The sequence below is a fragment of the Bubalus bubalis genome, chromosome 16, assembly GCF_019923935.1.
Source record: "Bubalus bubalis isolate 160015118507 breed Murrah chromosome 16, NDDB_SH_1, whole genome shotgun sequence".
Taxonomy (NCBI): Eukaryota; Metazoa; Chordata; class Mammalia; order Artiodactyla; family Bovidae; genus Bubalus; species Bubalus bubalis.
The window spans coordinates 65677249-65704743 of record NC_059172.1 but is presented as its reverse complement, the minus strand read 5'-3'; positions in this window follow the sequence as shown (position 1 = coordinate 65704743).

Sequence of the window (27495 nt, the reverse complement as noted above, 5' to 3'; positions counted from 1 at the left end):
TTCTTCTCATCAGGTGGCCAAAATATTGGAGCTTCAGCTTCAGCATTGGTCCTTCCAAATTTTTTCCTTTAGGATGGACTGGTTGGATCTCCTGGCAGTCCAAGGGACTCTTAAGAGTCTTCTCTGGTTTTGAACAGCATGTTCAGTATTAGTTGAAAAAAAAATGCTTTAAAAAGAAATATATAGAATTTTCACATGTGAATACAATGTAGATCGTGGCACATCATCATTTCTATGTAAGAAATGAAAGACAATCCAGACTATTTGAAAAGGGTGGGGGGGGGGTGGATGTTTTTAAAAACATTCAAGAACAATAGCAGCAAAGAATATTCGATAAATTGAAATTCCTAAGAGTGAAGAGTCCTTCTAATGGGAACAGTCCTTCATCAGCCATTTCCTCACATTGATAGATTTGCTGATTCTGGGTTTGAACAGAGGATCAACTTTGGTCTACGAAGAATGAGTCCACTAGAAGGAAAATAAACAGTAAGCCCTTTTGATAGTCATGGATTTAGAAACTTCAGTAAGTTGTTCAGTAAACAACCCAACAACTTGTTTCTACAGAATATGTTAACTAAGTGTATTTGGAATGTTTTCAGGATCTGTAAGAGAGATTCAAATCTCCTGCAGTCTCAGTATGTAGGAGACAAAAGTTCCGCTCAAAGAATGATTGCTGCTGCAAACATACTACCGTGCCCTCCTCAAGAATTCTGCTGAAGTTGGAAGTGGCATTAGGCAAGGAGTCAAAGGGCATATATCAAATCCCCTGAAAGACAGACAGTCCCTTCCACTGTCTTCACATCTAGACAATGACCAGGTCTTCAATCAAAGAGAAAAAAAAAGAGGGACACATTTGGTAGAAGAGGAAAGAACCAGAGGTAGAAGTAATCTTTCTCAACCTGCAAACCAGTCTTAACCCAAGTGAATCAGTAAACCAGCCTCTGGCCTCTACTCCATATGAAAGGAAAGCTTCTTTATATATGAAGTACAACATAGAGTTTAGCAGACACAGGACAAAACAGGAAAATGTATTCATGAGGGAAAAAATTAGAAGCAGACTCATGGCTGTTTCTGATAATAAAGTTAGTAGATAAGGACTTCAAACTAATTATATCCAGTAGTGGTCATGTATGGATGTGAGAGTTGGACTGTGAAGAAGGCTGAGTGCCAAAGAATTGATGCTTTTCAACTGTGGTGTTGGAGAAGACTCTTGGGAGTCCCTTGGACGGCAAGGAGATCCAACCAGTCCATTCTGAAAGAGATCAGCCCTGGGATTTCTTTGGAAGGAATGATGCTAAAGCTGAAACTCCAGTACTTTGTCCACCTCATGCGAAAAGTTGACTCATTGGAAAAGACTCTGATTCTGGGAGGGATTGGGGGCAGAAGGAGAAGGGGACGACAGAGGATGAGATGGCTGGATGGCATCACTGACTCGATGGACGTGAGTGAACTCCAGGAGTTGGTGATGGACAGGGAGGCCTGGCGTGTTCCGGTTCATGGGGTCACAAAGAGTCGGACACGACTGAGCAACTGAACTGAACTGAACTGAAAGGTAAAGAATTTGCCTGCAATGCGAGAAACCTGAGTTCGTTCCTGGCTAGAGAAGATCCCCTGGAGAAGGGAATGGACCCACTCCAGCATTCAGGACCCTACTGAACTACAGTCCAGGGGGTTGCAAAGAATCGGACACAACTGAGTGACACACACAACACATCTTAAAGGAGTTAAAAGAAAATAAGGGCAAATTTGATGAAAAGATGACTAACTTTAACACAGAATGAAAATCTATAAAGAAGGATCAAATGGATATTTTAGAATTGCAAAATATAATATCTGAAATTGACTTATCTGATAGGCTTATAAGCAGAATATATAATGTCCTTGCATGTATGCTAAGTTGCTTAAGTCGTGTCCAATTCTTTGCAGCCCTGTGGGCTGTAGCCCACTAGGCTTCTCTGCCATGAGATTCTCCAGGCCAGAATACTAGAGTGGCTTGACATGCCCTTCTCAAGGGGATCGTCCCTACTCAGAAATTGAACCCATATCTCTTACATCTCCTGCATTGGCAGGTGGGTTCTTTACCACTAGCACCACTTGGGAAGTCCCAGGATATATAAGTAAATTTAAAGACAGGTCAATCCAAACTAAAGCAGAGAGAAGGAAAAGAATGGACAAACAGAGAATAATATAAGAAATATGTGAGATGACATGGGAAAAAATATCCATCATATAAGCAAAGGAAGTTCCAGAAAGAAAGGAAATAAAATTGAGAGTTGGTAGGAGAAGCCATATTTGCACGGACAATGGTGATTTTTTTCCCCCAAATTAATGAAAAACATCAACCCTCAAATTTAAGAATCTCAGGGAATATCAAGCTAAATACAGTAGATCTTGAACAATGAGGGTTTGAACTGCATGGATGGTTTATATGCAGATATTTTCAGTAGTTAACACTTCAGTTCAGTTCAGTTCAGTCGCTCAGTTGTGTCTGACTCTTTGCAACCCTGTGAATCACAGCACGCCAGGCCTCCCTGTCCATCACTAACTCCTGGAGTTCACTCACGTCCATAGAGTCAGTGATGCCATCCAGCCATCTCATCCTCTGTCGTCCCCTTCTCCTCCTGCTCCCAATCCCTACCAGCATCAGAGTCTTTTCCAATGAGTCAACTTTTCGCATGAGGTGGACAAAGTACTGGAGTTTCAGCTTTAGCATCATTCCTTCCAAAGAAATCCCAGGGCTGATTTCTTTCAGAATGGACTGGTTGGATCTCCTTGCAGGCCAAGGGACTCTCAAAAGTCTTCTCCAACACCACAGTTCTAAAGCATCAGTTCTTCGGTGCTCAGCCTTCTTCACAGTCCAACTCTCACATCCATACATGACCACTGGAAAAACCATAGCCTAGACTAGATGGACCTTTTCGGCAAAGTAATGTCTCTGCTTTTGAATATGCTATCTAGGTTGGACATAACTTTCCTTCCAAGGAGTAAGCATTTTTTAATTTCATGGCTGCAGTAACCATCTGCAGTGAATTTGGAGCCCAGAAAAATAAAGTCTGACACTGTTTCCACTGTTTCCCCATCTATTTCCCATGAAGTGATGGGACCAGATGCCATGATATTCGTTTTCTGAATGTTGAGCTTTAAGCCAACTTTTTCACTCTCCTCTTTCACTTTCATCAAGAGGCTTTTTAGTTCCTCTTCGCTTTCTGCCATAAGGGTGGTGTCATCTGCATATCTGAGGTTATTGATATTTCTCCTGGCAATCTTGATTCCAGCTTGTGTTTCTTCCAGTCCAGCGTTTCTCAATATGTGAACCGTGAACTGCCTGATGTTCAAGCTGGTTTTAGAAAAGGAAGAGGAATCAGAGATCAAATTGCCAACATCTGCTGGATCATGGAAAAAGCAAGAGAGTTCCAGAAAAACATCTATTTCTGCTTTATTGACTATGCCAAAGCCTTTGACTGTGTGGATCACTACAAACTGTGGGAAATTATTCGAGAGATGGGAATACCAGACCACCTGACCTGCCTCTTGAGAAATCTGTATGCAGGTCAGGAAGCAACAGTTAGAAATGGACATGGAACAACAGACTGGTTCCAAATAGGAAAAGGAGTACGTCAAGGCTGTATATTATCACCCTGCTTATTTAACTCATATGCAGAGTTCAAGGTATACTAACATAAAAATATAGACTCTAAGTAAGAAGTATTATGAAAAATAAGGCAGTATATTTCATAAGATTAACAGATCAGTTCATTAGCAATAGATATCACTAGTAAATTTGTAATTTTCTGATGACATGGAAACAAAATTTAGAAAGGAAATTTGACAGTAAAATAAGAAATAGAAAAATACACAATCATCTTTGTAGATTTTACCACACATCATTCAGTTATTGATAAAAAAAAAGCAGACAAAAAAATCAATAAAGATATAAAAGATCTGAGTAAAATAAAGTCTTCTCAAGTGATTATGAAACATTTATCAAAATAATGTATATATTAAGTCAGGAAACAAGTATTGACTGTAGTCATAAAACTATAAACTATAATTTTTTAGGAAAAAAAACATAGAAAAATCTTCAAAATACAGGACTTGGTTAAGAGTTCTTAGATTTGACATCAAATACACAGTTCATAAAAGGAAAAATCAAGAAATTGTACCTCACCAAAATAAAAATTTTTTATTCTGCAAAATGTCCAATTATGAGAAAAAATGAGCTAGAGATTGGAAAACTATATTTAAGAATCATATGTCTGACAAAGCTTGTGTCTAGAATATATCAAGAACTGTTAAAACTTAACATTAAAAAGAAAACAGAAAATGAACAAAGACAGGAACAGTCATCTAAATGAGGAGAACATGTCAATGGCAAATAATCACACTAAGATATTCAACATCATTAGCCATTAAGAAATTCAAATTAAAACCACAGGATACCACTACAAAAGTATCATAATGGATAAAATAAAAATAGCTATAATATCAAAATCTGGCAAATGTGCACAAAAACTGGATCACTCAGACATTGCTGGTGGGAGTACAAAGCAGTACAGCCCCTCTGGAAAATAGTTTGGGAAGAATGCCTCTTAGGCATTTACAAAATCACTGCAGATGGTGACTGAAGCCATGAAATTAAAAGATGCTTACTCCTTGAGAGGAAAGTTATGACCAACCTAGACAGCATATTACAAAGCAGAGACATTACTTTGCCAACAAAGGTCCGTCTAGTCAAGGCTATAGTTTTTCCAGTGGTCATGTATGGATGTGAGAGTTGGACTGTGAAGAAAGCTGAGTACCAAAGAAATGATGCTTTAGAACTGCAGTGTTGGAGAAGACTCTTGAGAGTCCTTTGCAGACTCTCAAGGAGATCCAACCAACCCATCCTAAAAGAAATCAGTCCTGGGTGTTCATTGGAAGGACTGATGTTGAAGCTGAAACTCCAATACTTTGGCCAACTAATGTGAAGAACTGACTCATTGGAAAAGACCATAATCCTGGGAAAGATTGAAGGCAGGAGGAGAAGGGCATGACAGAGGATGAGATGAGTGGATGACATCACTGACTCAATGGACATGGGTTTGAGCAAGCTCTGGGAATTGGTGATGGACAGGGAGGCCTGGCATGCTGCAGTCCATGGGGTCGCAAAGAGTCAGACATGACTGAGCGACTGAACTGAACTGAGGCATTTATCCCAGTGAAATGAAAACTTATATTCAAAATGAATGAAAACTTGAAACATAAATTAAATATAAATGAAAACTTCATACAAAAACCTGTAAATGAATATTTTTAACAGTTGTATCCCCAATAACCAAAAATTGGAAACAACCCAAATAGCCTTTAATGGATAAGTGGTTAAACTAATTGTGGCTCATCCATATCTTGGAATATCATTCAGCAACAAAAAGAATGAACTATTGATATGTGTAGCTTAGATGGACTTCTAGGAAATAATGCTAAATGAAAAGAGTAGCACTCAAAAGATTAAATACTATATGATTCTATTTATTTAATATCCTTGAAACAACATAATTATAGAGGTGAAAGAGTGATTAGTGGTTGCCAGGGGTCAGGGATTAGGAGGGAGAGGGTAATGTGACCATAAAATGCCAGAGAGCCTATCACGAAGGCAGTTACACAAATACCACTATTACACATGTGATAACATTACATAGAATTTACAAAGAAGGCAAGAACAAGGTCTCACTCTAAATAAGCATTGATAGGGTAGGCTGCAGTTCATGGGGTCGCTAAGAGTCGGACACGACTGAGCGACTTCACTTTCACTTTTTCACTTTCATACATTGGAGAAGGAAATGGCAACCCACTCCAGTGTTCTTGCCTGGAGAATCCCAGGGACGGGGGAGCCTGGTGGGCCTCTGTCCATGGGGTCACACAGAGTCGGACACGACTGAAGTGACTTAGCAGCAGCAGCAGGAGATGTGAAGTGTTTAAAACATATCTGAAAATTATTTGATACCCCGCCCATCCAAAAAATGTATCCTGATTTTCTTCCCTTTGAATTACAGGCCAAGATAGTGATTCACTTCTAACCCAAAAAAATACAGTGTAAGTGGTGCTGCTTAATTACAGCCATGTGCAGTGTGTGTGTGTATACAACTTATGAAAGTGAAAGTGTTAGTCGCTCTGTCACATCCAACTCTTTGTGACCTCAGGCTCTTCTGTACATGGGATTTCCTAGGCAAGAATACTGAAGTAGGCTGCCATGCCCTCCTCCAGCAGATCTTCCCAACCCAGGGATCAAACCCACATCTCTTATGCCTCCTGCATTGGCAAGCAGGTTTTTTACCACCAGCACCACCTGGGAGGCCCTCCACATACCCCACAGGGTGGCCAGAAAGAAAAGGGGTCACTGTCAGGTCCTAGCCACATTGCCCCTGTGAAAGAACTTTGCAGTACACTGTCTGCATTCTTCCTTAAGGCTAGCAGGACACTGATACTTTCTTTTATTTTAAAAGTTTCTTTCTGGCTTACTTCACTCTGTATAATAGGCTCCAGTTTCATCCTCATTAGAACTGATTCAAATGTATTCTTTTTAATGGCTGAGTAATACTCCATTGACCCAGAGGGATGGTATGGGGAGGGAGGTGGGAGGGGGGTTCTGGATTGGGAACATGTGTACACCCGTGGCAGATTCATGTTGATGTATGGCTAAACCAATACAATATTGTAAAGTAATCAGCCTCTAATTAAAATAAATAAGTTTAAATTAAAAAAATAAAAAAGAAAAAGAAAAGTTTCATCTGTTCAAGTCAGGGCCACCCAGGTTAATTCAGTAAAAGTGAACTGATTACAAACCTAATCATGAGAGTGAAACCCCAGTATTTTCACACATTCTGCTTATTCAAGGAGAGGAAATAATACAGAGTAAGTATATCTATGGGGGGTCAGGGATTTTAGGAACCATCTAAGAATCCTCCCTACCAAAGTTCACCTGTCTGTAAATATGGGATCCATCATTGCTAATGTAAACATTAATGTGTGGCTAAGACTGATAAAATGTTTTTTTATGCCTAATACATTCATTTATTTGTGTATTTAGAAATTGATTCTGTAGGACTTCAAAAACTTTTTAAGACAGAGTATAATTAGATTAATATCACTGAAAATGAAAAGATAAAAGGCAAATAGCAGAAGTAAGAAAGATGATAGAAAGTTCTGTGTGAACATAAAACCCATCTCTATTTTTCTTAGCTTCTAAAGAAGAGATGGAAATAAGGTGAGCTCTGTTCAAGTACATCTTACTTGCCAGAAGGAAACACGAATATCATAAGAAAGACAACTCTTGTCCTGAGATCTGAAAGATTTTTCCCTAGCATTCTTCACAAAAGGAAATTTGAATAACAGTGGTCTCAAAGGCAGTTTCCATTTTACAAAATTCAGATCTTTTTCAAATACAGCTTTCAATTCTTTATAAAAGCCTAGAGCAAGGAGAAGAGCAGTCCCACAAATGTAAATATATTCCAGGTATTGCCAGCATTTATGTGAGTTAATCCATTGAACCTCCACAATAACCATATAAGGTAAGTGTTATTATGATCATCCTTATTAATAGAAGAAGAATTTGAGAGGTTAGGTAATTTCCCCTTGTTTGATTGGATAAAGAGACACATTTTGGAAAATAATGAGGGGCTAATATTTCATCAGAGTCTTGTGAGTGTGTGCTAAGTCGCTTCAGTTGTGTCTGACTCTTTGTGACTCTATGGACTATAGCATGCCAGACTCCTCTGTCCATGGAATTTTCCAGGTAAGAATATTGGAGTGGGTTCCCATGCCCTCCTCCACGGGGTCTTCCTGACCCAGGGATTGAACCCACGTCTCTTATGTCTCTTGCATTGGAAGGAGGGTTCTTTATCACTAATCCCACCTGGGAAGCCCTCATCAAGTCTCTTAGAGATTGCCAAATATTGGCTTCTTCTATCCAGCTTCCAACAGAGATGAATGTTGATTCTTGATCAAGACCAATAGCACTTCTTGAGGTGGCACAGTGGTAAAGAATCCGCCTGCCAATGCAGGAGACATAAGTTTGATCCTGGATTGGAAAGATTCCCTGGAGTAGGAAATGGTAACCTACTCCAGTATTCTTGCCTGGAAAGTTCTATGGACAGAGGAGCCTGATGGGCTACAGTTCATGGGGTTACAAAGAGTCAAACACAATTGCACAAATAAACACAGCACTTCTTGAAGAGCTGCTGATTGAACAGAAGAAATCCATGTGCTCTATCATCTAAAGGTAGGATGTAGGGTACTTAAATAGGCAAAGATCATATTTAATTGGAAAAATTGAAAAGCCAGACTTTTATATTATTGCCTTATTGGGAAGGAACCCCTTTTCCAGATGGAGGTGAGGAGACAGGCAAACTGCCAAATTAGAGTATAGGAAAACATAAATTTATGCATATTTGTGTGCACTGAAATGCAAAAGAGGCACAAGAGTAAGAGGCACTAGGCCTCTTTTCAGAAAGTAATGATAGAAAAGGAAGAGAAAGCAGAAAGAAAAGGATCACTGAAGAGAAATTAAGCAAATGTATTAAAAAGCAACAAAAACCATAAAAGTTATGGTACTGCTTTGTCTCCTACTGGACTAGGAGACAAATATCCAAGTCCTAATTTTGTCACTCTGTCCTCGAGCAGACCCATCCAACCTGCTCAAGCTTCACAGTCCTCTTCACTGAAATGAAGCTTTTGCTAATCCCAGCTATTACTTCAAAGAGTTTTATTGATATCATTCATTGATTCATAAATATTTACCTGACACATTTTATGCATCAGGAGTGGTTCTAAGTAGTGGAAATAAAAAATAAAAGACTCAATATTTACCCCAATAGCTTTAAATCCTTTCAGAAGAAGGCCCAAATGGATAGAGAGAAGATTTAAAAAAATGATATATATGGACAGTCTCTAATTTCATGGTATTCACAGGGTAACAGAGAATGGAATCAAAGTCTAAAAGAGATATCAAATAGATTGTGACAAGCTGATGTGTAATGAAAAGTGGTGGCTTGTGGAGGCTAACTTCCAACTTCAATACTGAAAGTGTGAAGGAATTGATGACTCACAAGCAGAGAAACAGGAGGCAGAGTGAATGGGTGAGGGGTGGAGAAAATGCTGGACGAGAACAGTGAAAAGAGCAGAGCTTTAGAATTACCTCAGTGCAAATGTAAGATGTGTTGTTTACTGCCCCAGTAATGACAGGTACTTTGAAGAATTATTATGAGGATTGAAGACAATTTGTGGGAAATAGCAAAAACTCAGTAAAAGGTAGTTAGTAAAATAATGCTTATTGCAGTTAGTGAGAGCCTGTGTAAAGCATGAGATCATGAGAAAATATTATCATGGAGTGGAGATATGGAACAAGAGGTGAGATTACCAGGATTTCAGGTAAGAAATGGGGAGGACTCACTTTAAGCAGTGGCAATACGATCGGTGGCATGGGGGAGAGAACATGAAAGGGTGACATCCCTGGGACATGATAAGAGTGACATTCGCTTAATGTGGCCTCCTGGTTATATGCTGGTGCTCCTCATAGAGGTGGAAAATAAGGCAGAAGAAGCAGGTTTGGTTGGAAGGTATGGAGTAAAAGGCAGGAGTAATGGAGAGAAATTGAGTTTGCATTTGTACCTGTCAGATTTGAGATGCTCTGGGACATCTGGGAGGAGTTGTTCAGGAATGAACATCTGAACTGAGGACTCAGATTTAAGAGTCATCAACACACAAGTAATAATAGAAGTCACGGATATAGATGAGATCATCGGGAACACATCTAGAGGAGATGAGACCAGGACAAGGATAGAGTACTGAATAAGAACAGCCAGTGATGCGTTGAGAAAGAGACGCTTCCCCAAGGATAAAAGATAGTCCATATGTGAGGAGTTGGTATTGGTATTGGTATACTCCCAGGAGCTGATTCTTAGCATCTTTCTCTTCCCTTTCTGATTCACTGTCTCTTGTCTTAGTCTTCTTGCATTGTTCTCTCATGCCTCTTCCAAGGGCAATATCTCATTTACTAACCATCCCTCTTTGCTTCCTTCTCCCTCTTGACACTCCAAAATCTTCCACATGCAGGCTTTGGGTAATGTGAGGGGAAGTCACAACCAAACCCCGAAAGAACACAAACTAATGGTATAATACAGGCCTCCATGATAAACAAGCTGATAGCAATCTGTGCTTGCAGGCTATCCTTTCCAGGACAGCTAAAATTGCATCATGTAGGTCTCCTGTGTGCCTCTCCAGTCCTTGAGAAAAGCATGAGGAGAAGCAGAGATGACAAGAACAGAAAGCAGCCAGTGGACCATAAAATATTGCTACAACCCTCACTCCACCTCCTCTTCCAGCAGGAAGAAAGAACCTGAGGGGAAATTGAGGAGGTGGGAAGACACTTTTAGGCAAAAGATGATTCTTCATACATACGGAGTGTTATATTCCATTGTTCCCACCTGGTACAGATTGCCATGCTGTTTTTCATGCAAAGCAGTAAGATTTTTTAATGTTATCACCAGAAGGACCTAGCAAACCATCTGGACGTGTGGGGCATTCAAGATTCTCAGGTAGAACCACACTGATATGAACAAAATCTAAATATTCATAAGCACCAGCATTTGAAAAGTAGACTGCAAATTAACCAGGTGTTCTGACTATTGAATCAGAAAATTTGTTAGTGTCTTATTCAGAAAATATGGAAACAGAATCTCACCATGAGAAGTCTCAGAGGATGGCTTACTCGCACACTCAAATGAGGGTCTATGTTTCTTGCAGTTTTCTTCAAGACCATCCAAACGAAAGAGAGGACTGAATTTACAAACTGCACTGTACACATGTGACCTTTTGAATATTTCATTTGGGGCCTCTCTTTTCTGTAGCAGCTGTTGGTCTTCCTTCATACCCACTGCCTGGGTGAAATAAGAACTATATGGGCTCTTCTTTCTCCAAGTCCTTTCCCATTCCTGTAAGCCTCAGAGTGTATGCTGGGAAGCTGGCTCAGAGCTAGCACATAGTAGGCATTTGGTAGGTAGTAACTGTCATCATGTATTCCTGCAGCATATATTTCATACATAGATTTTTTTTCATTTTTAGAAACCTTGTATAGGTATAGGACATATAGAGTCTCAATAACTGACATGGGCTATTGAAATGTTTCAGTACTGTCAGTTCTGATGTATGAACTTAACGAAAATTTGCTGATGGTTATTGCTTCTCTGAATGATCACAGAGATTCTGGCTTTCACTCATGACAGCTTCTGCTGGAAATGTCACTAAAAGAGTTACATATCAGCTCTAAAAGAGGAGCAACTAAGACTACAGAGATATTGGCATCCAGATTCCACTGGTTTCCAGTTCTGGGGAGGAGCAAGGTTAACTGCACCTGCAGACAGATGATAAATTTGGAAAACGGGGGATAGGAAGAGATTATCAACTACTTGTTACTTTCCTATACATTCTCCTTCCTTGTGTCTTTTCTTTCTGTCTCCCTTCCTTCCAACAGCAACTACTGTGTGCCTAATAGGTACTAGCTACTCTCTATTCTAGGCCCTGAGGATTTGAGATTGAACAACACAAACCAGACCCCACTCTCAAGGAGCTTACATTCTGGTGTTTGGAGAGATAGACAACAGATTTACCAATAAACTAGTGAATTTCAGGGAGCTGCTGCTGCTAAGTCACTTCAGTTGTGTCCAACTCTGTGCAACCCCATAGATGGCAGCCCATCAGGCTCCCCCATCCCTGGGATTCTCCAGGCAAGAACACTGGATTGGGTTGCCATTTCCTTCTCCAATGCAGCAAAGTGAAAAGTGAAAGTGAAGTTGCTCAGTCATGTCCGACTCTTAGCGACCCCATGGACTGCAGCCTACCAGAATCCTCCATCCATGGGATTTTCCAGGCAAGAGTACTGGAGTGGGTTGCCATGGCCTTCTCCATCAGAGAGCAGTGGGTGCTATAGAAACAGCAAAAACGATCGCATGGGTGACTAGATAGTGAGGATAGTGGAGAGTGACTAGAACAGATAGGGTGGAAGGGAGAGGGTCTCTGAAGGCTCGAGGACTGCACTGAGACCTGAGTAACAGGAAGGAACTTGCTTGAAGGTCTGGGAAATGAACCTTCCACACAAATGGAACGGCAAGTTCAAAGGCCTGAGGTGGTAATATATTTGGTGAGTTCAAGGAGTTCAAGGGAATATATTTGGCTGACGTGTTGGAGGGGGCAGGGCTGTAGGTGACAATGTTGGGGTGGCAGGAAGGAGCCCCATTACTGTGAAAGCCTTGATGAGAACTTTGGATTTCATTCTGATTGGAAGCCACCAAAGGGTCCTAAGGTAAGGAATTACGTCATCAGATTTATGTATTTTTAAGATAATTCCAGCAGGTGGACGGAGAACGGAGTAAAACAAACCAGTCTCACCACATCAAAATCATCCCTCTCATTGGAATCAAAAATAATTCAGTGGCACCTCTCCGTCCAGTCGTGTGGTTGTTGCCAAGGCTCATCCCCCAACCTCAAAGTTCAAGGTTTGGTCCCCACAGCTAAGGTTTAAGAGAATATACAGCAGGCCCTACAGACAATTCCAAGAGAGAAATGCTGATCTGATTGTGCACATTCTGTCACATGATTTATTTTAAAGTTCTATTTTAGCCTTACTTAGATTTTAATTCCCACCAAACAGACAGTCTCACGCCTACACCTTCCATGCCGCTCAACCTTGGCTGTATGTTAGAATTACCTAGGGAAATTTTAAAGGTAGATGCCCAGGCCACACTGTACTGTGACCCATTAAATCAGAATCTCTGTAGTAGATCCCAGGCCTTGGTGTTTTATAAAGCTTCTCCAGGTAACTCCCCTGGGCAGCAAAGGCAGCCACTGCCGCACAAGAGCAGGCATTTCAGAGCATCTGGTGTGATGACAAGTGGCATGAGACCACAAGAAATGTGCTCTCCAGCAGCTGTGTCCCTGGAGGGCCCAAGGAAAGGCAATGATGAGCTTGCATCTGCCAGGTGGCACGTTGCAAAGCTGGAGCAAACGCACACAGGCTCACACGGGAGGCCTGGCCGCAGTTAGCAGCACGCAGTTCTGCAGTGGAGTGTCAGATTTACACGTGAGACTAGTGGACACATGACCTCTTTAGAAGGAATGCTGCCGACCTTGACAAACTTGTTTTAAAATAATAAAAAAAAAGGGGAGGGGATGATTTCATCTGAATAGGATGTCTGAGCAAGTAGCACAATAAAGATAGATGCCACCCCTGCTCTAAAGTGCCTGACATCCTACAGAGCTCAAAATGTAACAGCTAACACATCTTGTCAAGCTCTAAAATAGGGAGGCGGCTTTCCCACTTTCGTACTTAGCTTTTTTTTTTTTTTTTTTTTTGCATTTGTTATGCATAGATGCTAGGTTTAAAAAAAAAGAAAAAGAAGAGATAAGATAGCTTGGAAAAAAAAAAAAGTTCTAGGAAAGTAAGATGTGTGGCATAATCCAGTAGAGCCTGTTCATTGTTTTCCTGGTGGTGCTTGTATGGGGAAATGCACAGAAGGAAGATGATGCTGTGAAATCCTGAAACACTTTAGTATAGTCTTTCTCACATGCTTTAGCACTTAATTATATTCTACCTTCTATGATCTGATATTATTTCAGATGTCCTAGTCTTGCCAAATCTGATACATTTCTTTAAAGCACATTTCTTCTGTGATTTAAACAGCACCTGTTCACAGATACAAGTTGCCTAGTGATCACAGATTCCATATTGAACAGACCAGGTAATACTTGTGCCTATTTTTATATTATTTATTTCCTCCCAGCACCCAGTCCCCAATCCTTCACCTTTTTTCTCTGTGTGTGTGTGTGTGTGTGTGTGTGTGTGTGTGTGTGCACATATGTGCCTGTGATTCTCTAAACGAAACACAAGGCTCTACACAAGCACCCTTGTAACTGTGGAACTTCAGTGTAGGGGTCTTAGAAATAAGGACATTTTTCTTGTGTTTGCAAGGGACACTTTTCTTGTGTTTACAAGCTAGCTTAGAGCTATATTCTTGTATTAAAAGGGAATGGATCCTACATTGAAGGAATCTTAGTGAGTCAATATCCTATAAAGTTTCTAGGAAAAGAACTTGTCAAGGATGAATTCCCCCATACAGATCTATATCACTACTTTGAGTAGTGTCTAGACCCCTTAACAGGAATCTAGACACTACTTATATTATAGCTACTGTTATATTATATGTTATATCATAACCTGAAAAAGAGCAAGGCAACCTTCAGAAGGCAAAGCCTACTATAATTCTTAGCAGTCTAGGGGTGGGGAGTAGTAACAGCTAAACATTATTAGCTAAAATGAAGAGAAGATTTTAAAAAATACTCAAAAGACAACATATTTAGTAACATATAAGTAGTGCTTCTGGAATTGTCTAACCTGGAAGCCCTCCCCAGGACCTCTTAAGAAGGGATGGGATCATGAAATTGTCTCCTTTCTGCTTATACACGTTGTGTATGGAAGACAAAATCAAAATCTATCACTAACTATAGGACTCTCAGACCCAAGAACCTGGAATCTTGCTGAGTTCTGGAGTTTGGAAGCCTATAAACCTCAGTTTTCCACTATTGCTGTGGTCTAAGAAAACAAGAATCATAGTCATTGTCCTGACTGTGAGAGAAGGAAATAATTTATAGAGTATGAAGATTAAATGTATCAATAATTACATTATCCTCCAAAACTTTAGTGATTCCCCTCATCAGGATGATTATCAAAATCAACTGAGGACTTAGAACAATGATACAGAGTTTCTGGATCCATTGTACCCATCAGAATCTCCAAATGAGAGGTCTTCAAGTCTTGTTTATGTAAGGAACCCCAGTTAATCCTGATGGTATGTGGAGGTCTGGAAAGCAACCATTTTATATGTACCAAAATACCCTGCCAATTGGCAAACACTTGCCCTTAAATATTTAATAATTCGTTTCCTCAGTCATTAATCAAGAAGTCTTGATATAATTGTCAGGAAAAACAGAGCCTAATAATTAATTAGGCTCACTTGGAGAGCTCGCTAGGAGCTCCTTGGAGAGGAAGGAATAGAGCCTGTGCATTGCTTCATTCTCTATTGAATTTGCTAGTACTGATCCCACACTGATAGCATGTCTGAGATGAACACAATAAAAATAATCCACTCTTGTCTCAGACAGGTAATAGATAATAGGCTCTTCAGCTACTTCTAAATTATTTTCTCTTTAGGTCACCTCTGTATAGGACAAAACTCCAGTGCAGTCTTCCAAACATTCTGTAAACTTTAGTTAAACCTACTGGAAAGAGGAGTTAGGTTTGGAGCCAAAGGTAAGGAAAAGTACCTGATAGGGATTTTTCTACCAGCAAGGCCACAGAAGATAGAAATAATTTATTTAAAAGGAAGTGGGATATGAGGGAGTAGGAACATGAGGATAAGAGTATATGGCTTGGGAGAGAACGATCAGGACTGAAGACACCAACAAGGCACTGAAATGCAGCATGCTCTGGTCCAGTGTGAGCAGGACACAGGTTTTAGGCTTGGCTGTACCTCCTCAGACAGCGCCTTTTCCGCTGTCCTGTTGCGGCTCTTCCGAAATTAAATTGTATTTCACATCTCTCTTCCTTTCTTGGGTTGTGAACTTGCAGAACTCAGGGAACATGTATACTCATCTTTAGATCATTAGTCTTTAACAGAGTTCCTGGCACATACTCTGCTCTCAGTAAGGGTTGAATGAACAAAGCAGCTGCAGGTTTGAAGGTATTATCCAAGGAATGGTCTTGCAAAGTTTCTATGAATGAATTAAATGATGAAAACTCCAAAAAGGTGCCCTAAAATAAAAAGCAGAATCTTGAGCAGTCTCTAGAATAAAATGTTTTAATTTTATCCATAAGAATTATTAAGCTATGTGTATTAATATTTATTCTTATTTTGTCTTTTAGTAAGATTATATTTTTGTGCATTTAAGACACTGAGCTATAGATTGCCCATTGCAGTCATACTTCTTGGATGTAGCCTTTGTTGATCATCTCACTGTACTACATTTATAAAATTTAGGGTAAAAGGGTGTACCTCATGGGTGTCTTTGACCGGATCTGTTAATAATTGTTTTCCTTTTCTTGCTATAGTTTGACTTTTAGAAGCCAAACACTGTTGCGCACTCTAAGAGTCTCTTGTACTGGACTGGCACTAAGGTTTAAAACAAACAGTAAAAATGAAAAAACATATAAAAATAAAATGACACAACTAGGATGATAACTTTAGCTCATTCACCTGCTGACACCTGAAAATTAAGGGATGTTCGCTTACCCAGAGAGAGAAAAAGAACGGAGCAAAGAGCCAGGGATAGAGCAGGCCTGCCCCAGATAACAGTATGTTCCACAAAGTATAGATTTTCCTTTGTCTCAAGTATTGTCAGTTTTCATTACTGTATCAGTCAGCTTCTGCTGCATAACAAACACCACTAAATTTCATTGGCATACAACATTAGGGTGTCGGTTTCAATCACACGTAGCTGATTTAGTCCGGGCTTGGCTAGGTAGTTCTGAGTCACCCACTGGGCCTCGGTCTACCTACTTGTCTTACCTTTCTTGCACTAAAGCCTACCCAGGAGAAGCTATACTGTGGCCAAGCAGAGGAACAAGAGGGCCCACATAATCCAACAAGAACATTTCAGGCTCCTGTCATGAAATTGACTGATATCTCATTGGCCAAAGCAGATCACATGGCCAAACTCATACTCAAAGAGTGAAGTATATTATTTCCATGGAATAAACAGAGGAGTAAGTAGATACTTTTTTTAATGACAATTAAATATATACAAGCAGAGCTGCAAGCTAATGCATTTCAAGAATAATGGAGATAATTATTTTAAAGAGTCAATCGTAGGTGATTCTTGTATCATTAAGTCCCAGATATCTTTACTTTCATACATACTGATCAGTTCAGTTCAGTTTAGTCACTCAGTCATGTCCGACTCTTTGCAACCTCATGGACTGCAGCATGCCAGGCCTCCCTGTCCGTCACCAACACCCGGAGTTTACCGAAACTCATTTCCATTGAATCGGTGATGCCTTCCAACCATCTCATCCTCTGCCATCCCCTTCTCCTGCCTTCAATCTTTCCCAGCATCAGGGTCTTTTCAAATGAGTCAGCTCTTTGCATCAGGTGGCCAAAGTATTGGAGTTTCAGCTTCGACATCAGTCCTTCCAATAAACAGCCAGGACTGATCTCCTTTAGGATGGACTGGTTGGATCTCCTTGCAGTCCAAGGGACTTTCAACAGTCTTCTCCAGCACCACAGTTCAAAAGCATCAGTTCTTTGGTGCTCAGCTCTCTTATAGTCCAACTCTCACATCCATATACATGACTACTGGAAAAACCATAGCCTTGACTAGACAGACCTTTTCTGGTAAAGCAATGTCTCTGCTTTTTAATATGCTGTCTAGGTTGGTCATAACTTTCCTTCCAAAGAGCAAGCGTCTTTTAATTTCATGGCTTCAGTCACCATCTGCAGTGATTTTGGGGCCCCCCAAAATAAAGCCTGCCACTGTTTGCACTGTTTCCCCATCTATTTGCCATGAAGCAATTGGACTGGATGCCATGATCTTAATTTTCTTAATGTTGAGCTTTAAGCCAGCTTTTTCACTCTCCTCTTTCACTTTCATCAAGAGGCTCTTCTTCACTTTCTGCCATAAGGGTGGCATCATATGCATATCTGAGGTTATTGATATTTCTCCTGGCAATCTGGATTCCAGTTTGTGGCTTCATCCCACCCAGCGTTTCTCATGACATACTCTGAATATAAGTAAATAAGTATGGTGACAATATACAGCCTTGACATACTCCTTTTCCTATTTGGAACCAGTCTATTGTTCCATGTCCAGTTCTAACTCTTGTTTCCTGACCTGCATATAGATTTTTCAAGAGGCAGGTCAGGTGGTCTGGTATTCTGATCTCTTTAAGAATTTTCCAGTTTCTTGTAATCTACAGAGTCAAACCTTTGTCATACTCAATAAAGCAGAAATAGATGTTCTTCTGGAACTCTATTGCTTTTTCCATGATCCAGGGGATGTTGGCAATTTGATCTCTGGTTCCTCTGCATTTTCTAAAACCAGCTTGAACATCTGGAAATTCACAGTTCACATATTGCTGAAGCCTGGCTTGGAGAATTTTGAGTATTACCTTGCTAGCGTGTGAGATGAGTACAATTGTGCAGTAGTTTGAGCATTCTTTGGCATTGCCTTTCTTTGGGATTGTAATGAAACCTGACCTTTTCCAGTCCTGTGGCCACTGCTGAGTTTTCCAAATTTGCTGGCATGTTGAGTGAAGCTTTGGAAACGAACAGAGATCATTCTATCGTTTTTGAGATTGCATCCAAGTACTGCATTTCGGACTCTTTTGTTGACTATGATGGCTACTCCATTTCTTCTGAGGGATTCCTGCCCGCAGTACTATGGTTTTTCCTGTGGTCATGTATGGATATGAGAGTTGGACTGTGAAGAAGGCTGAGCACCGAAGAATTGATGCTTTTGAACTGTGGTGTTGGAGAAGACCTTTGAGAGTCCCTGGAACTGCAAAGAGATCCAACCAGTCCATTCTGAAGGAGATCAGCCCTGGAATTTCTTGGGAAGAAATGATGCTAAAGCTGAAACTTCCGTACTTTGGCCACCTCATGCGAAGAGTTCTCATTGGAAAAGACTCTGATGCTGTGAGGGATTGGGGGCAGGAGAAGAAGGGGATGACAGAGGATGAGATGGCTGGATGGCATCACTGACTTGATGGACGTGAGTCAGTGAACTCTGGGAGTTGGTGATGGACAGGGAGGCCTGGCGTGCTGTGATTCATGGGGTCACAAAGAGTCAGACACGACTGAGTGACTGAACTGGACTGAACTGAACTGAGTGCAGCACTTTCACAGCATCATCTTTTAGGATTTGAATTAGCTCAACTGGAATTCCATCACCTCCACTAGTTTTGTTTGTAGTGATGCTTCCTAAGGCCCACTTGACTTCACATTCCAGGATGTTTGGCTCTAGGTGAGTGATCACAGCATCGTGGTTATCTGGGTCATGAAGATCTTTTTTGTACAGTTCTTCTCTGTATTCTTGCCACCTCTTCTTAATATCTGCTGCTTCTGTTAGGTCCATACCATTTCTGTCCTTTATTGTTCCCATCTTTGCATAAAATGTTCCCTTGGTATCTCTAATTTTCTTGAACAGATCTCTAGTCTTTCACATTCTATTGTTTTCCTCTATTTCTTTGCACTGATCACTGAGGAAGGCTTTCTTATCTCTCCTTGTTATTCTTGGAACTCTGCATTCAAATGGGGATATCTTTCCTTTTCTCCTTTATCACTTCAGTTAAATTCACCCATTCCAGTTCATTTTAGTTTGCTGATTCCTAAAATGTTGATGTTCACTCTTGCCATCTCCTGTTTGACCACTTCTAATTTACCTTGATTCATGGACTTAACATTCCATGTTCCTATGTGATATTGCTCTTGACAGCATCAGACTTTACTACCAGCACCAGTCACATCCACAACTGGGTGTTGTTTTTGCTTTGGCTCCATCTCTTCATTCTTTCTGGAGCTATTTCTCCACTGATTTCCAGTAGCATATTGGGCACCTACTGACCTGGGGAGTTTATCTTTCCGTGTCTTATCTTTTTGCTTTTTCATACTGTTCATGGGGTTCTCAAGTCAAGAATACTGAAGTGGTTTGCCATTCCCTTCTCCAGTGGACCACATTTTGTCAGAACTCTCCACCATGACCTGCGTCCATCTTGGGTGGCCCTACATTGCATGGTTCATAGTTTCATTGAGTTAGACAAGGCTATGGTCCATGTGATTAGATTGGTTAGTTTTCTGTGATTGTGGTTTCAGTCTCTTGCCCTCTGATGCCCTCTCTCAGTGCCTACCATCTTACTGGGGTTCCTCTGACCTTGGACATGGGGTATCTCCTCTCGGCCACTCACTGCTCCAGTGAGCAAAAGAACAGCAAATTAATACAATTTTCCTATAATACTCATTAGCAAATTCTTATCTATTGACTTTTAAGGATTGTCCTGAGACATATAGAAAGATTTTTACATGATAGATGGATTTTTACATCCATCTTCCTCTTATGTTAATGACATACTAGAAACAATGACAAGGGGTTGGATGATAAAATCTGGCACATCCTGATGATAGAATATCTGTTCCTTATTACAGTGATGCTATGGCAGAATATTTAACAGCATAATTGTCAGCAGGAGGCATGTGTTCGATCACTGCAACAGGAAGATCCCTTGGAGGAGAAAACAGCAACCCACTCCAGTATACTTGCTTAGAAAATCCCATAGACTGAGGAGCCTGGTGGGCTATAGTTCATGGGGTCGCAAGAGTTGGACGGAACTGAGCAAGCAAGTCAATATTCTTAATTTAATGAAAAGTACCCCACTCCAGTACTCTTGCCTGGAAAATCCCATGGACGGAGGAGCCTGGTGGGCTGCAGTCCATGGGGTCACTAAGAGTCGGACACGACTGAGCAACTTCACTTTCACTTTTCACTTTCATGCATTGGAGAAGGAAATGGCAACCCACACCAGTGTTCTTGCCTGGAGAATCCCAGGGACGGGGGAGCCTAGTGGGCTGCCGTCTATGGGGTCGCACAGAGTTGGACACAACTGACGTGCCTTAGCATGCTAGAAAACAGTGGGTATAAAATAATCCTAATTTTGTTTTGAAACTGTGTAGATATAGAGATTAAGATTCTGTAGAGATATAAAATAAAATATAATAATGGATACTCTGGGTGGAGACAGTTTTCATCTGAAATCCATTCTACTCTGTCTCCTGAGAAATATCTAGGAGGGACCATGTGACTTAGTTCTTGAAAACAAGATGTGAATAGAAGTAGTTTGTCCATAAATTCTTGCACAAGGGTTCATTCCTGTGTTCTTAATGGCTAGAATAGGCTCAGAAGCCACACTGTAGATTTACAGAATTAGTACTATATTTGAAATGTTCTTCTCAGAATTCTTATATGAGAAAGGAATTAATTTTTATAATTTATTCAGTTTACCATGATTTTTATGATATCAGGTAGCATAAACTCTTAATAGAGTAGGGTTCAATTCAGTTCAGTTCACTTGATCTGTTGTATCTGACTCTTTGCAGCCTCATGGATTGCAGCATGCCAGGCCTCCCTGTCCATCACCAACTCCCAGAGTTTACTCAATCTCATGTCCATTGAGTCATCTCATCCTCTGTTGTCCCCTTCTCTTCCCACCTTCAATCTTTCCTAGCATCAGGGTCTTTTCAAATGAGTCAGCTCTTCACATCAGGTGGGGTTGCTAGTGATTTTTATTCTCTTCTATATGGTTTTCTACATGTTCCAAATTTCTATTTTGGAAAAATAGCAATATGCAATTAATGCAATATATAACAAGTATTATTTTTCAAACCTAGACACCTTACTACAATACTTCTTCAAAGTAATGAATTACAAGTGTTTTGAGCAGGTACTATTTTTCTCTTTTTCATTAGGACTATATTGATGGGGTAGGAAAGCAGCAGAAACTTCTAGACCCTGTCACTTCTGATGTCTTCTCCATTTTTTAGAGATTCTTTTCTAACTAAGAAAGTTTGGATGTAGAGTGTAGTTTGGGGCTTAAGCCAAACTAGGTTTGAAATTACTTCTGAGACTTGGATAAGTTACCTAACCTCTCTGAGTCTCAATTTAGTGTGAGTGAATAAAAACCACCCCATGGTGTAGCACAGCATTATGAATGTTCTTATGAGATGTAAGTTTCTTTTATTTCCTTCATTTAGAAAAAGTTGACAACTTAGACAAACACTTGATATTGAGAATTGTGTAACATACAATTTTGTCTTTTTAAGCTTGCACTTTGACCAAAATTTAACACTTTTCTGGAAAGGAGAATTATAGCATTACATGACTAAATATGTCACTGAATTCCTCTTCCCTGTCCATTTTCCCATTAGGCATCTGGCCAGTCAATTTAGGGAGGGAACGTGCTGACAGGCTTTCAAGGTTAGCACAATATCCCTCCACCCCTGTTCTAGCCTATATTTTGCAAAATATAGCTGAAGCAGAGAATTGTGTTGCTCTCTCAGTAGAAATTAGAGCCCACTTTGTGTAAACACAATTAAAAACTAAGGTGGAGGGTGGGATGAAAACAGAAAAAGCCACAGTCTGCAAAAAGCACTGTATGGGAATTTCATTGCATATGTTTTCTGAAAAGACTAGAAATAACAACATGAATAATCATGAAGCTTGATTTAAACTCACTAACTCCTACAGCCACCCATAACCTTTCCTTTATGCTGTACCTATCCTCTCATTAAATTAGAATATTAAATCTACTTTAAATCTTGTATTTAATGTACATGGTAAAAAACTACACATACAAAAAACTAATTAAATATTTAAAGATTTCAACTCTTTTCCCTGTTTTTCTCCTTCTCTTTCAATAGAATATATGTTCTCCCCACTCCTCTGTCTCTCTTCCTCTGTCCCCAAATCTAGCCCTTTTATTACCTCTCTTGACCTCATCCCTCCCCAACTACTAAGATTCTTCTATCTTCTCTTCTTCTCCTTAACATGTCCCTGTCTTATATAGCCTACATTATTTTTATCACCCACATTCTTGACTGTATCAGGTGAACAAGATGAGGTTGTCAGAACAGATGTGTTCACTTACTGATCTCTTAAACTGCCGCATTGCATTTTAAGTTACTTGTATGAATATGAGCCTTAAGTAAACTCTTCAAGAATAGATCTTGCTGAAGAAACAAAATAAGGATCTAAAAAGTAGACAGTCTGCATGTGTATGTACTTACTGAGACCTGGCTTGTGACAATAATTATAATTTTGTTTGAGATGTTCTATTCTCTGGGAACATTTGAATTCTTAGGACAGCTAGAAGACACTGAAACCAGTATAAAGAGTGTCTGAAACCATACTCTCTCCTTCATGGCTTTGGACTTGACTTGATTCACTGCAGTATTTACAAAAGCTACAATTCCTTGGGGCAAATGGAGGAGCTGGAGATGAAATCTGGGAGCCAGGTGCCAGGTCAAGCTCTCACCAGGGTTCAAGGTAAGGAAATGCAAAGGTCATCCACGCAAAGACACCAAATTGTTACTCTGAGGACAAACAGCTAAAGGAAATGGAACACTGGTCAGTTATGAGAGAGGAGCAGGTGGGAAGACAGGCAACTCACATGAAGGTTGAAGATTTTGCACCTCAGTAGGTGCCTGGGGTTCTGAGCAGTGTGCATGAAGCTGTGAATAGCTTCAAATTCTGTCACTTGCAGAGATGTGGTCAGGAAGAATCAGGTAAACAAGGCTGCTCCAAATGGAAGCAAAGCCCTGCAAAATGGATGGTGATGATAATTTATGACATCTCTACCTATATGGGGAGCATATTTCACTCTATGTATTATCCTAAATGCATCTCATACATTATCTCATTTAAATAAAAGAAAGATGGCCTGTCCATCCAAGGAAAGCAGTGAAGTTTAAAAATTAGAATTCTAGAAAATCCTGAGAGAAACAAGGTCAACGAGTCTCAGCCATGAATTACTGAAAAGCACTTTTAGCAGCTAAAAGTAAACCATTAGCTAAGTATATATTTTTTCTTTGAGTCAATTCTTTTTTGAATAAATGCATACGCAAGTTGCAAATTATAGCACACTTCTATTGTGTCAGCATTGGACTCAGCAGTATACACGCATTATCTCTTTTAGTCATCACAGGAAGTATGAAATGTAGATATCTTACAAAGAAACTGGAGTTTTGAGAATTTTAAGAACTTCCCAAGATTACATAGCTAGGAAATGTCCAAGCCAGAATTTGAATCCAAAATGCCTTTTCCCCCAGACTCTGACCTTTATTCGCTGCAGTACCTGGTCTCTGGTCTTGTCTTTTCTAGTCCTATCTGGAGCTTCGCTGTTGGAGATAATTCTCCACCCTCATCCACAAATCTGACCTTGTTTTCAAATATTACTGTAATAGAAACCATGAAATAAGCATGCAGTTATTTTCATCAGGGCAAATCTCTCTCATTTTTCCCTTCTTAAGGCACAATTTGACCCCACTTTAACCTCAGAAAAAGCATGTAATGCTGTTCTGCAAAACTGATCCACACTTCAGATAAGATCAAACTTCTGATGCCAAATGCTTAATCCTAAATCATATAGTTGAGCTTTGTGTCATATCAGTTTGCATTTATTTAGCACCTGTCACCCCATGGATACAACCATGAACCAATATGCAGCTATATACAGGTATCTCTCAGCCTCTAGGGACAGTTTTCTCAGAATCTTGAAAAATTGACAGTTCTAAAGAAAAGTGAAGGAAACAGAATATAGCCATTTAAGTCAGATTGTTATACTGTATATTCATTTAAAAATAGAATGAGTTTAAACTAGGAAATATTATAACATTATATAAATGCTTTAATATGATTTAATGCTATGAGGGTTAAATGTATAATTTAACATTACATTCTTGAGTGTGAAAAAAATTGTCTTTGAAAAATAGCACTGTGCTAAAAGTATCTCTAATTTTATTTTCTATATTAAAAATTCTAATATTCATTTGCTTAATGAGAGTTGTGCCTCTCTACTGTCCTGAATGAAACGTTCCCTTTGAATAATGACCATGGTCTTCAACACGGACTCAAAGTCTTTCCACCCATGACACTCAATTTTTAAATTACAAGTAATTAAGCATATATTGATCACCAACTAATTTAAACACTCTTTCAGGCAATAGAAGGTAAGGAGCAGGGGTAAGAGTGTAAAAGATAGATAAGCCATAACACTTGCTATCAAGGATCTCACAATATAGCAGCGAAATAGAAGATATATACCTCCTTTACACATATTACACATGACATACTTACAATAGATACAAAAGTTTGTGGATCACAGAGGAAGCAATGAATTGTCCCTGGAGAAAGAAGGAATAGCAAACAGAGGAAATGGCACAATATTTTCTGACAGTGCTAACTGGAGAAAGTTCCACCCCCGCCCCCACAGCTGTCTCTCATATTTCCACATATCTTGTGAATTAGGAACTGTCCTTTTGTTCTGGATTATTTTTTCAAGGATGTTTATATAGCAAGTACCCTTGGAAGATAGAACTAGTCTCTCTGTCCTGAGCAAATTTTCTTACTTCTCAGTATAATAAAGTTAACATTTCCCTTGGAAGCAAAAAGCAGGTATTCTTTTTTTTTTTTTTTCTGTGTCCCAGTGCTTTCTTTTTTTTAATATAAAGTTATTTATTTTAATGGAGGCTAATTACTCTACAATTATCACATGTGAAAAAGCAGGTATTCTAACAGCCTACTAGAAAGGGTCATAGTCCCTAAGCTTGGGGATCTTCTGTTGTGATGGAACAGCTGAATAACATCCACCTGGGCCCCTCCTCATCAGCCCATTAGAACTTGGAGAGGAAGTGTTACAAATAGGACACTCATGGTCTTCATTCTACCATTTGTATTATAGATCTTTGTCGCTCACCCAGGGGTCTTGTGTCTCTTACATCATCGATGTAGCAGCAACAGACTAACTTGTTATATGGTAAGTAAGGTCAGTCTCAGACCCTTTGCAGTTCCTTACAAACAGCTTTTACTACAGACTGGTTACTTGTCTAAGCACTTTATACTTATTAACTCACCCTTACACCAGTGCTATGATGTAGGTCCCATTATTATCATCATCCTCATACTAGAAGTGAATACATTGATCCTGGGAGAGTACATAAGCAGCAGCTATGTGATATAAATCTGAGCAATCTGGACCAAGAGCCTGCAAACCTCACTACCCCACTGCACTACCTCCATGGTTGAGAGCTCAATGCACTCCATCCACCATCAATGACCAGAAATTGTGTTATGACTTGCAGTATGGCTCCTTCAGGGAAAGATTCTGTCCAACTTCAAGGAACTTTGAAAGAGTCTCTTGGGAGAGTAGAAACAAGTAAGTGCTCAGAGTGTTCACAAGGTTATGGAAATGGGATGAGATGATCAAAGGAAATTTCAGGAAGAGGAGAGGAGGAGAGGAACCAATAAAAGAAACTAACAAGGCATAGCCTTTGGGTAGGAGGAAACCGGAAAAAGCATGATATTAGAATGGCAAGATGGGAAAAGGTTTCAAGGTGTAGTGGTCTATGATTCTAGAAAATCATCTTTTGCATTTGAAAATATAAAGACTTCCATAATGTTTATTAAATCAGTTTTGGTGGAATGATAATGAAAATTAGTTGTATAGACAATTTTCTGGACATTAGAGTTGAAGGGATTTTAACTAGAGGAATATGAAGACATAGTATGGTTTCATTTTATTTTATTGTTTTAAACTAGATAGGAAAAAACAGAATAGATGGGCATGACCCCATGGGGATAGAAAGATTTATCATGTTTTAGAAAAAATATAACCAAAGTAGGAAAATTCTTGGAAAAAACTTAGTCTTAAGGACATGATTTTTTTAAAAAAATGGGCTAGAGATAAGAAATGTACCCAAGATTTCCATCTAGTTAATGGCAGTAAATGGATTAGAACTCAGAGCTTTACTTTTTCCCCTCAACCAAAACTTTTTTCAGATACTGTTTAATATTACTTTTTCATCTCAATGTTCATCAAAGAGGCAGAGAAAGAAGCAATAACGATTCTATAATAATTCAGTTGCTCAAATGTGATCTCAGTGGTAAAACACACATAGTTTTTCAGAGAACATTTTTTGAAAATATAAATTTAATTAAAGGAAGAGATTCAATGCATCTCAGAGATCACTATAGTTTAACATTGGTATTTTCATTCCTGTATTTGGGTGTTTTAATGATTGAGGTGAGCTGAGCTGAGTAACTTTACAATGATATTCAGGCCTCTTTTGCCTGACACAATTTCCCAAAATATCAACCCCCCAGGAAAAGAGAAACCTCAGTTGTTTTGCATTATTTTCTCTAGTCATCCCTTCCCATTTGTAGGACTTTTATTAGCTTGGTGTCTACTTCCTCCAGCTTCTGCCTCCAACTTCTACTTAAAATTAAGAGACCACTACCAGGAAATAGAGAATGTGGAACATAGTACCCATCTCATCCATCAATAAACCATCAAGCATATTGAATTTTGTTTTATTTTGTCTATCAAGTATATTTTCATCCAACAAACATTTATTGAGTGTGAATTCTGATTCACAAACTAAGCTGGGCCACTTTCACTCTAGGTTGTGAAGTTATGTTTTAATGACAGTGCAAAAACAATATACTAAGTTAAAAACAAAAGATCTTACATGAGGGAGAATGAGCTCTATTTATGTATTCTGAAAAGTCTGATGGAGTTTTAATTGCAAAAATACTTAACTGTGCGGATAAACTTACTATTGTACATCATATAAAATTAATGAAATAATTACAGTGAAAGCTCTCCATGAGACAGCTGGCAGCTTAATTCTTGCAATTTTTGTACAAAAA